This window comes from Chiloscyllium punctatum, unplaced genomic scaffold, assembly GCF_047496795.1.
Source record: "Chiloscyllium punctatum isolate Juve2018m unplaced genomic scaffold, sChiPun1.3 scaffold_545, whole genome shotgun sequence".
Taxonomy (NCBI): Eukaryota; Metazoa; Chordata; class Chondrichthyes; order Orectolobiformes; family Hemiscylliidae; genus Chiloscyllium; species Chiloscyllium punctatum.
Window position 1 is genome coordinate 12,501 of NW_027310279.1, and position 12,240 is coordinate 24,740.

The following is a 12,240-nucleotide window of genomic DNA, read 5'->3' on the forward strand; positions in this document are numbered from 1 at the left end:
TCTAATCGAGGGGTTCAGGGTGGGGTTTATATACGGAATAACAGATACCCCGGGGAGGGAATTACAGACTGGAATCTAATCGGGGGGTTCGGGGTGGGGTTTATATACAGAATAACAGATACCCCGGGGAGTGAGTTACAGACTGGAATCTAATCGAGGGGTTCGGGGTGGGGTTTATATACAGAGTAACAGATACCCCGGGGGAGGGAGTTACAGACTGGAATCTAATCGTGGGGTTTATATACACAATAACAGATACCCCGGGGAGGGAGTTGCAGACTGGAATCTAATCGAGGGGTTCAGGGTGGGGTTTATATACGGAATAACAGATACCCCGGGGAGGGAATTACAGACTGGAATCTAATCGGGGGGTTCGGGGTGGGGTTTATATACAGAATAACAGATACCCCGGGGAGTGAGTTACAGACTGGAATCTAATCGAGGGGTTCGGGGTGGGGTTTATATACAGAATAACAGATACCCCGGGGAGGGAGTTACAGACTGGAATCTAATCGGGGGGTTCGGGGTGGAGTTTATATACAGAATAACAGATACCCCGGGGGAGGGAGTTACAGACTGGAATCTAATCGAGGGATTCGGGGTGGGGTTTATATACAGAATAACAGATACCCCGGGGAGGGAGTTACAGACTGGAATCTAATCGAGGGGTTCAGGGTGGGGTTTATATACAGAATAACAGATACCCCGGGAGGGAGTTACAGACTGGAATCTAATCGAGGGGATCGGGGTGGGGTTTATATACAGAATAACAGATACCCCGGGAGGGAGTTACAGACTGGAATCTAATCGAGGGGTTCAGGGTGGGGTTTATATACAGAATAACAGATACCCCGGGGAGGGAGTTACAGACTGGAATCTAATCGAGGGGTTCAGGGTGGGGTTTATATCCAGAATAACAGATACCCCGGGGAGCAAGTTACAGACTGGAATCTAATCGAGGGGTTCGGGGGTGGGGTTTATATACAGAATAACTGATACCCCGGGGAGGGAGTTACAGACTAGAATCTAATCGAGGGGTTCGGGGTGGGGTTTATATACAGAATAACAGATACCCCGGGGAGGGAGTTACAGACTGGAATCTAATCGAGGGGTTCGGGGTGGGGTTTATATACAGAATAACAGATACCCTGGGGAGGGAGTTACAGACTGGAATCTAATCGAGGTGTTCAGGGTGGTTTATATACAGAATAACAGATACCCCGGGGAGGGAGTTACAGACTGGAATCTAATCGAGGGGTTCGGGGTGGGGTTTATACACAGAATAACAGATACCCCGGGGAGGGAGTTACAGACTAGAATCTAATCGAGGGGTTCGGGGTGGGGTTTATATACAGAATAACAGATACCCCGGGGGGGGAGTTACAGACTGGAATCTAATCGAGGGGTTCGGGGTGGGGTTTATATACAGAATAACAGATACCCCGGGGAGGGAGTTACAGACTGGAATCTAATCGAGGGGTTCGGGGTGGGGTTTATATACAGAATAACAGATACCCCGGGGAGGGAGTTACAGACTGGAATCTAATCGAGGGGTTCGGGGTGGGGTTTATATACAGAATAACAGATACCCCGGGGAGGGAGTTACAGACTGGAATTGAATCAATGGGTTCGGGGTGGGGTTTATATACAGAATAACAGATACCCGGGAGGGAGTTACAGACTGGAATCTAATCGAGGGGTTCGGGGTGGGGTTTATATACAGAATAACAGATACCCCGGGGAGGGAGTTACAGACTGGAATCTAATCGAGAGGTTCGGGGTGTGGTTTATATACAGAATAACAGATACCCCGGGGAGGGAGTTACAGACTGGAATCTAATCGAGGGGTTCGGGGTGGGGTTTATATACAGAGTAACAGATACCCCGGGAGGGAGTTATAGCCTGGAATCTAATCGAGGGGTTCGGGGTGGGGTTTATACACAGAATAACAGATACCCCGGGGATGGAGTTACAGACTGGAATGGAATCGAGGGGTTCGGGGTGGGGTTTGTACACAGAATAACAGATACCCCGGGGAGGGAGTTACAGACTGGAATGTAATCGAGGGGTTCGGGGTGGGGTTTATACACAGAATAACAGATACACCGGGAGGGAGTTATAGCCTGGAATCTAATCGGGGGGTTCAGGGTGGAGTTTATATACAGAATAACAGATACCCCGGGGGAGGGAGTTACAGACTGGAATCTAATCGAGGGATTCGGGGTGGGGTTTATATACAGAATAACAGATACCCCGGGGAGGGAGTTACAGACTGGAATCTAATCGAGGGGTTCAGGGTGGGGTTTATATACAGAATAACAGATACCCCGGGAGGGAGTTACAGACTGGAATCTAATCGAGGGGATCGGGGTGGGGTTTATATACAGAATAACAGATACCCCGGGGAGGGAGTTACAGACTGGAATCTAATCGAGGGGTTCGGGGTGGGGTTTATATACAGAATAACAGATACCCCGGGGAGGGAGTTACAGACTGGAATCTAATCGAGGGGTTCAGGGTGGGGTTTATATCCAGAATAACAGATACCCCGGGGAGCAAGTTACAGACTGGAATCTAATCGAGGGGTTCGGGGTGGGGTTTATATACAGAATAACTGATACCCCGGGGAGGGAGTTACAGACTAGAATCTAATCGAGGGGTTCGGGGTGGGGTTTATATACAGAATAACAGATACCCCGGGGAGGGAGTTACAGACTGGAATCTAATCGAGGGGTTCGGGATGGGGTTTATATACAGAATAACAGATACCCCGGGGAGGGAGTTACAGACTGGAATCTAATCGAGGGGTTCGGGGTGGGGTTTATATACAGAATAACAGATACCCCGGGGAGGGAGTTACAGACTGGAATCTAATCGAGGGGTTCGGGGTGGGGTTTATATACAGAATAACAGATACCCCGGGGAGGGAGTTACAGACTGGAATTGAATCAATGGGTTCGGGGTGGGGTTTATATACAGAATAACAGATACCCGGGAGGGAGTTACAGACTGGAATCTAATCGAGGGGTTCGGGGTGGGGTTTATATACAGAATAACAGATACCCCGGGGAGGGAGTTACAGACTGGAATCTAATCGAGAGGTTCGGGGTGTGGTTTATATACAGAATAACAGATACCCCGGGGAGGGAGTTACAGACTGGAATCTAATCGAGGGGTTCGGGGTGGGGTTTATATACAGAGTAACAGATACCCCGGGAGGGAGTTATAGCCTGGAATCTAATCGAGGGGTTCGGGGTGGGGTTTATACACAGAATAACAGATACCCCGGGGATGGAGTTACAGACTGGAATGGAATCGAGGGGTTCGGGGTGGGGTTTGTGCACAGAATAACAGATACCCCGGGGAGGGAGTTACAGACTGGAATGTAATCGAGGGGTTCGGGGTGGGGTTTATACACAGAATAACAGATACACCGGGAGGGAGTTATAGCCTGGAATCTAATCGGGGGGTTCAGGGTGGAGTTTATATACAGAATAACAGATACCCCGGGGGAGGGAGTTACAGACTGGAATCTAATCGAGGGATTCGGGGTGGGGTTTATATACAGAATAACAGATACCCCGGGGAGGGAGTTACAGACTGGAATCTAATCGAGGGGTTCAGGGTGGGGTTTATATACAGAATAACAGATACCCCGGGAGGGAGTTACAGACTGGAATCTAATCGAGGGGATCGGGGTGGGGTTTATATACAGAATAACAGATACCCCGGGGAGGGAGTTACAGACTGGAATCTAATCGAGGGGTTCGGGGTGGGGTTTATATACAGAATAACAGATACCCCGGGGAGGGAGTTACAGACTGGAATCTAATCGAGGGGTTCGGGGTGGGGTTTATATACAGAATAACTGATACCCTGGGGAGGGAGTTACAGACTGGAATCTAATCGAGGGGTTCGGGGTGGGGTTTATATACAGAGTAACAGATACCCCGGGGAGGGAGTTACAGACTGGAATCTAATCGAGGGGTTCGGGGTCGGGTTTATATACAGAATAACAGATACCCCGGGAGGGAGTTACAGACTAGAATCTAATCGAGGGGTTCGGGGTGGGGTTTATATACAGAATAACAGATACCCCGGGGAGGGAGTTACAGACTGGAATCTAATCGAGGGGTTCGGGATGGGGTTTATATACAGAATAACAGATACCCCGGGGAGGGAGTTACCGACTGGAATCTAATCGAGGGGTTCAGGGTGGGGTTTATACACAGAATAACAGATACCCCGGGGAGGGAGTTACAGACTAGAATCTAATCGAGGGGTTCGGGGTGGGGTTTATATACAGAATAACAGATACCCCGGGGAGGGAGTTACAGACTGGAATCTAATCGAGGGGTTCAGGGTGGGGTTTATATACAGAATAACAGATACCCCGGGGAGGGAGTTACAGACTGGAATCTAATCGTGGGGTTCGGGGTGGGGTTTATATATAGAATAACAGATACCCCGGGGAGGGAGTTACAGACTGGAATCTAATCGAGGGGTTCGGGGGTGGGGTTTATATACAGAACAACAGATACCCTGGGGAGGGAGTTACAGACTGGAATCTAATCGAGGGGTTCAGGGTGGGGTTTATATACAGAACAACAGATACCCCGGGGAGGGAGTTACAGACAGGAATCTAATCGAGGGGTTCGGGGTGGGGTTTATATACAGAATAACAGATACCCCGGGGAGGGAGTTACAGACTGGAATCTAATCGAGGGGTTCGGGGGTGGGGTTTATACACAGAATAACAGATACCCCGGGAGGGAGTTACAGACTGGAATCTAATCGAGGGGTTCGGGGTGGGGTTTATATACAGAATAACAGATACCCCGGGGAGGGAGTTACAGACTGGAATCTAATCGAGGGGTTCGGGGTGGGGTTTATATACAGAATAACAGATACCCCGGGGAGGGAGTTACAGACTGGAATCTAATCGAGGGGTTCAGGGGGGGTTTATATACGGAATAACAGATACCCCGGGGAGGGAGTTACAGACTGGAATCTAATCGAGGGGTTCAGGGTGGGGTTTATATACAGAATAACAGATACCCCGGGGAGGGAGTTACAGACTGGAATCTAATCGAGGGGTTCGGGGTGGGGTTTATATACAGAATAACAGATACCCCGGGGAGGGAGTTACAGACTGGAATCTAATCGAGGGGTTCGGGGTGGGGTTTATATACAGAATAACAGATACCCCGGGGAGGGAGTTACAGACTGGAATCTAATCGAGGGGTTCGGGGTGGGGTTTATATACAGAATAACAGATACCCCGGGGAGGAAGTTCCAGACTGGAATCTAATCGAGCGGTTCGGGGGTGTGGTTTATATACAGAATGACAGATACCCCGGGGAGGGAGTTACAGACTGGAATCTAATCGAGGGGTTCGGGGTGGGGTTTATATACAGAATAACAGATACCCCGCGAGGGAGTTACAGACTGGAATCTAATCGAGGGGTTCGGGGTGGGGTTTATATACAGAATAACAGATACCCCGGGGAGGGAGTTACAGACTGGAATTGAATCAATGGGTTCGGGGTGGGGTTTATATACAGAATAACAGATACCCGGGAGGGAGTTACAGACTGGAATCTAATCGAGGGGTTCGGGGTGGGGTTTATATACAGAATAACAGATACCCCGGGGAGGGAGTTACAGACTGGAATCTAATCGAGAGGTTCGGGGTGTGGTTTATATACAGAATAACAGATACCCCGGGGAGGGAGTTACAGACTGGAATCTAATCGAGGGGTTCGGGGTGGGGTTTATATACAGAGTAACAGAAACCCCGGGAGGGAGTTATAGCCTGGAATCTAATCGAGGGGTTCGGGGTGGGGTTTATATACAGAATAACAGATACCCCGGGGAGGGAGTTACAGACTGGAATCTAATCGAGGGGTTCGGGGTGGGGTTTATACACAGAATAACAGATACCCCGGGGAGGGAGTTACAGACTGGAATCTAATCGAGGGGTTCGGGGTGGGGTTTATATACAGAATAACAGATACCCCGGGGATGGAGTTACAGACTGGAATGGAATCGAGGGGTTCGGGGTGGGGTTTATACACAGAATAACAGGTACCCCGGGGAGGGAGTTACAGACTAGAATCTAATCGAGGGGTTCGGGGTGGGGTTTATATACAGAATAACAGATACCCCGGGGAGGGAGTTACAGACTGGAATCTAATCGAGGGGTTCGGGGTGGGGTTTATATACAGAGTAACAGATACCCCGGGGAGGGAGTTACAGACTGGAATCTAATCGAGCGGTTCGGGGTGGTTTATATACAGAATAACAGATACCCCGGGAGGGAGTTACAGACTGGAATCTAATCGAGGGGTTCGGGGTGGGGTTTATATACAGAATAACAGATACCCCGGGAGGGAGTTACAGACTGGAATCTAATCGAGGGGTTCAGGGTGGGGTTTATATACAGAATTACAGATACCCCGGGGAGGGAGTTACAGACTGGAATCTAATCGAGGGGTTCGGGGTGGGGTTTATATACAGAATAACAGATACCCCGGGGGAGGGAGTTACAGACTGGAATCTAATCGTGGGGTTCAGGGTGGGGTTTATATACACAATAACAGATACCCCGGGGAGGGAGTTACAGACTGGAATCTAATTGAGGGGTTCAGGGTGGGGTTTATATACGGAATAACAGATACCCCGGGGGAGGGAGTTACAGACTGGAATCTAATCGTGGGGTTCAGGGTGGGGTTTATATACACAATAACAGATACCCCGGGGAGGGAGTTACAGACTGGAATCTAATCGAGGGGTTCAGGGTGGGGTTTATATACGGAAAAACAGATACCCCGGGGAGGGAATTATAGACTGGAATCTAATCGGGGGGTTCGGGGTGGGGTTTATATACAGAATAACAGATACCCCGGGGAGTGAGTTACAGACTGGAATCTAATCGAGGGGTTCGGGGTGGGGTTTATATACAGAATAACAGATACCCCGGGGGAGGGAGTTACAGACTGGAATCTAATCGAGGGATTCGGGGTGGGGTTTATATACACAATAACAGATACCCCGGGGAGGGAGTTACAGACTGGAATCTAATTGAGGGGTTCAGGGTGGGGTTTATATACAGAATAACAGATACCCCGGGAGGGAGTTACAGACTGGAATCTAATCGAGGGGATCGGGGTGGGGTTTATATACAGAATAACAGATACCCCGGGAGGGAGTTACAGACTGGAATCTAATCGAGGGGTTCAGGGTGGGGTTTATATCCAGAATAACAGATACCCCGGGGAGGGAGTTACAGACTGGAATCTAATCGAGAGGTTCAGGGTGGGGTTTATATCCAGAATAACAGATACCCCGGGGAGGAAGTTACAGACTGGAATCTAATCGAGGGGTTCGGGGTGGGGTTTATATACAGAATAACAGATACCCGGGAGGGAGTTACAGACTGGAATCTAATCGAGGGGTTCAGGGTGGGGTTTATTTACAGAATAACAGATACCCAGGGAGGGAGTTACAGACTGGAATCTAATCGAGGGGTTCGGGGTGGGGTTTATATCCAGAATAACAGATACCCCGGGGAGGGAGTTACAGACTGGAATCTAATCGAGGGGTTCAGGGTGGGGTTTATATCCAGAATAACAGATACCCCGGGGAGGAAGTTACAGACTGAAATCTAATCGAGGGGTTCGGGGTGGGGTTTATATACAGAATAACAGATACCCCGGGGAGGGAGTTACAGACTGGAATCTAATCGAGGGGTTCGGGGTGGGGTTTATATACAGAATAACAGATACCTCGGGAGGGAGTTATAGACTGGAATCTAATCGAGGGGTTCAGGGTGGGGTTTATGTACAGAATAACAGATACCCCGGGGAGGGAGTTACAGACTGGAATCTAATCGAGGGGTTCGGGGTGGGGTTTATATACAGAACAACAGATACCCTGGGGAGGGAGTTACAGACTGGAATCTAATCGAGGGGTTCAGGGTGGGGTTTATATACAGAATAACAGATACCCCGGGGAGGGAGTTACAGACTGGAATCTAATCGAGGGGTTCAGGGTGGGGTTTATATCCAGAATAACAGATACCCCGGGGAGCAAGTTACAGACTGGAATCTAATCGAGGGGTTCGGGGTGGGGTTTATATACAGAATAACTGATACCCCGGGGAGGGAGTTACAGACTAGAATCTAATCGAGGGGTTCGGGGTGGGGTTTATATACAGAATAACAGATACCCCGGGGAGGGAGTTACAGACTGGAATCTAATCGAGGGGTTCGGGGTGGGGTTTATATACAGAATAACAGATACCCCGGGAGGGAGTTACAGACTGGAATCTAATCGAGGTGTTCAGGGTGGTTTATATACAGAATAACAGATACCCCGGGGAGGGAGTTACAGACTGGAATCTAATCGTGGGGTTCGGGGTGGGGTTTATATACAGAATAACAGATACCCCGGGGAGGGAGTTACAGACTGGAATCTAATCGAGGGGTTCGGGGTGGGGTTTATATACAGAACAACAGATACCCTGGGGAGGGAGTTACAGACTGGAATCTAATCGAGGGGTTCAGGGTGGGGTTTATATACAGAATAACAGATACCCCGGGGAGGGAGTTACAGACTGGAATCTAATCGAGGGGTTCGGGGTGGGGTTTATACACAGAATAACAGATACCCCGGGGAGGGAGTTACAGACTAGAATCTAATCGAGGGGTTCGGGGTGGGGTTTATATACAGAATAACAGATACCCCGGGGGGGGAGTTACAGACTGGAATCTAATCGAGGGGTTCGGGGTGGGGTTTATATACAGAATAACAGATACCCCGGGGAGGGAGTTACAGACTGGAATCTAATCGAGGGGTTCGGGGTGGGGTTTATATACAGAATAACAGATACCCCGGGGAGGGAGTTACAGACTGGAATCTAATCGAGGGGTTCGGGGTGGGGTTTATATACAGAATAACAGATACCCCGGGGAGGGAGTTACAGACTGGAATTGAATCAATGGGTTCGGGGTGGGGTTTATATACAGAATAACAGATACCCGGGAGGGAGTTACAGACTGGAATCTAATCGAGGGGTTCGGGGTGGGGTTTATATACAGAATAACAGATACCCCGGGGAGGGAGTTACAGACTGGAATCTAATCGAGAGGTTCGGGGTGTGGTTTATATACAGAATAACAGATACCCCGGGGAGGGAGTTACAGACTGGAATCTAATCGAGGGGTTTGGGGTGGGGTTTATATACAGATTAACAGATACCCCGGGAGGGAGTTATAGCCTGGAATCTAATCGAGGGGTTCGGGGTGGGGTTTATACACAGAATAACAGATCCCCCGGGGATGGAGTTACAGACTGGAATGGAATCGAGGGGTTCGGGGTGGGGTTTGTACACAGAATAACAGATACCCCGGGGAGGGAGTTACAGACTGGAATGTAATCGAGGGGTTCGGGGTGGGGTTTATACACAGAATAACAGATACACCGGGAGGGAGTTATAGCCTGGAATCTAATCGGGGGGTTCAGGATGGAGTTTATATACAGAATAACAGATACCCCGGGGGAGGGAGTTACAGACTGGAATCTAATCGAGGGATTCGGGGTGGGGTTTATATACAGAATAACAGATACCCCGGGGAGGGAGTTACAGACTGGAATCTAATCGAGGGGTTCGGGGTGGGGTTTATATACAGAATAACAGATACCCCGGGAGGGAGTTACAGACTGGAATCTAATCGAGGGGATCGGGGTGGGGTTTATATACAGAATAACAGATACCCCGGGGAGGGAGTTACAGACTGGAATCTAATCGAGGGGTTCGGGGTGGGGTTTATATACAGAATAACAGATACCCCGGGGAGGGAGTTACAGACTGGAATCTAATCGAGGGGTTCAGGGTGGGGTTTATATCCAGAATAACAGATACCCCGGGGAGCAAGTTACAGACTGGAATCTAATCGAGGGGTTCGGGGTGGGGTTTATATACAGAATAACTGATACCCCGGGGAGGGAGTTACAGACTAGAATCTAATCGAGGGGTTCGGGGTGGGGTTTATATACAGAATAACAGATACCCCGGGGAGGGAGTTACAGACTGGAATCTAATCGAGGGGTTCGGGATGGGGTTTATATACAGAATAACAGATACCCCGGGGAGGGAGTTACCGACTGGAATCTAATCGAGGGGTTCGGGGTGGGGTTTATATACAGAATAACAGATACCCCGGGGGAGGGAGTTACAGACTGGAATCTAATCGAGGGGTTCAGGGTGGGGTTTATACACAGAATAACAGATACCCCGGGGAGGGAGTTACAGACTGGAATCTAATCGAGGTGTTCAGGGTCGTTTATATACAGAATAACAGATACCCCGGGGAGGGAGTTACAGACTGGAATCTAATCGAGGGGTTCGGGGGTGGGGTTTATATACAGAACAACAGATACCCTGGGGAGGGAGTTACAGACTGGAATCTAATCGAGGGGTTCAGGGTGGGGTTTATATACAGAATAACAGATACCCCGGGAGGGAGTTACAGACTGGAATCTAATCGAGGGATTCGGGGTGGGGTTTATATACAGAATAACAGATACCCCGGGGAGGGAGTTACAGACTGGAATCTAATCGAGGGGTTCAGGGTGGGGTTTATATACAGAATAACAGATACCCCGGGGAGGGAGTTACAGACTGGAATCTAATCGAGGGGTTCAGGGTGGGGTTTATATACAGAACAACAGATACCCTGGGGAGGGAGTTACAGACTGGAATCTAATCGAGGGGTTCAGGGTGGGGTTTATATACAGAATAACAGATACCCCGGGGAGGGAGTTACAGACTGGAATCTAATCGAGGGGTTCGGGGTGGGGTTTATATACAGAATAACAGATACCCCGGGGAGGGAGTTACAGACTGGAATCTAATCGAGGGGTTCGGGGTGGGGTTTATATACAGAATAACAGATACCCCGGGGAGGGAGTTACAGACTGGAATCTAATCGAGGGGTTCGGGGTGGGGTTTATATACAGAATAACAGATACCCCGGGGAGGGAGTTACAGACTGGAATCTAATCGAGGGGTTCGGGGTGGGGTTTATATACAGAATAACTGATACCCCGGGGAGGAAGTTCCAGACTGGAATCTAATCGAGCGGTTCGGGGGTGTGGTTTATATACAGAATGACAGATACCCCGGGGAGGGAGTTACAGACTGGAATCTAATCGAGGGGTTCGGGGTGGGGTTTATATACAGAATAACAGATACCCCGCGAGGGAGTTACAGACTGGAATCTAATCGAGGGGTTCGGGGTGGTTTATATACAGAATAACAGATATCCCGGGAGGGAGTTACAGACTGGAATCTAATCGAGGGGTTCGGGGTGGGGTTTATATACAGAATAACAGATACCCCGGGGAGGGAGTTACAGACTGGAATTGAATCAATGGGTTCGGGGTGGGGTTTATATACAGAATAACAGATACCCGGGAGGGAGTTACAGACTGGAATCTAATCGAGGGGTTCGGGGTGGGGTTTATATACAGAATAACAGATACCCCGGGGAGGGAGTTACAGACTGGAATCTAATCGAGAGGTTCGGGGTGTGGTTTATATACAGAATAACAGATACCCCGGGGAGGGAGTTACAGACTGGAATCTAATCGAGGGGTTCGGGGTGGGGTTTATATACAGAGTAACAGATACCCCGGGAGGGAGTTATAGCCTGGAATCTAATCGAGGGGTTCGGGGTGGGGTTTATATACAGAATAACAGATACCCCGGGGAGGGAGTTACAGACTGGAATCTAATCGAGGGGTTCGGGGTGGGGTTTATATACAGAATAACAGATACCCCGGGGAGGGAGTTACAGACTGGAATCTAATCGAGGGGTTCGGGGTGGGGTTTATATACAGAATAACAGATACCCCGGGGAGGGAGTTACAGACTGGAATCTAATCGAGGGGTTCGGGGTGGGGTTTATATACAGAATAACAGATACCCCGGGGATGGAGTTACAGACTGGAATGGAATCGAGGGGTTCGGGGTGGGGTTTATACACAGAATAACAGGTACCCCGGGGAGGGAGTTACAGACTAGAATCTAATCGAGGGGTTCGGGGTGGGGTTTATATACAGAATAACAGATACCCCGGGGAGGGAGTTACAGACTGGAATCTAATCGAGGGGTTCGGGGTGGGGTTTATATACAGAGTAACAGATACCCCGGGGAGGGAGTTACAGACTGGAATC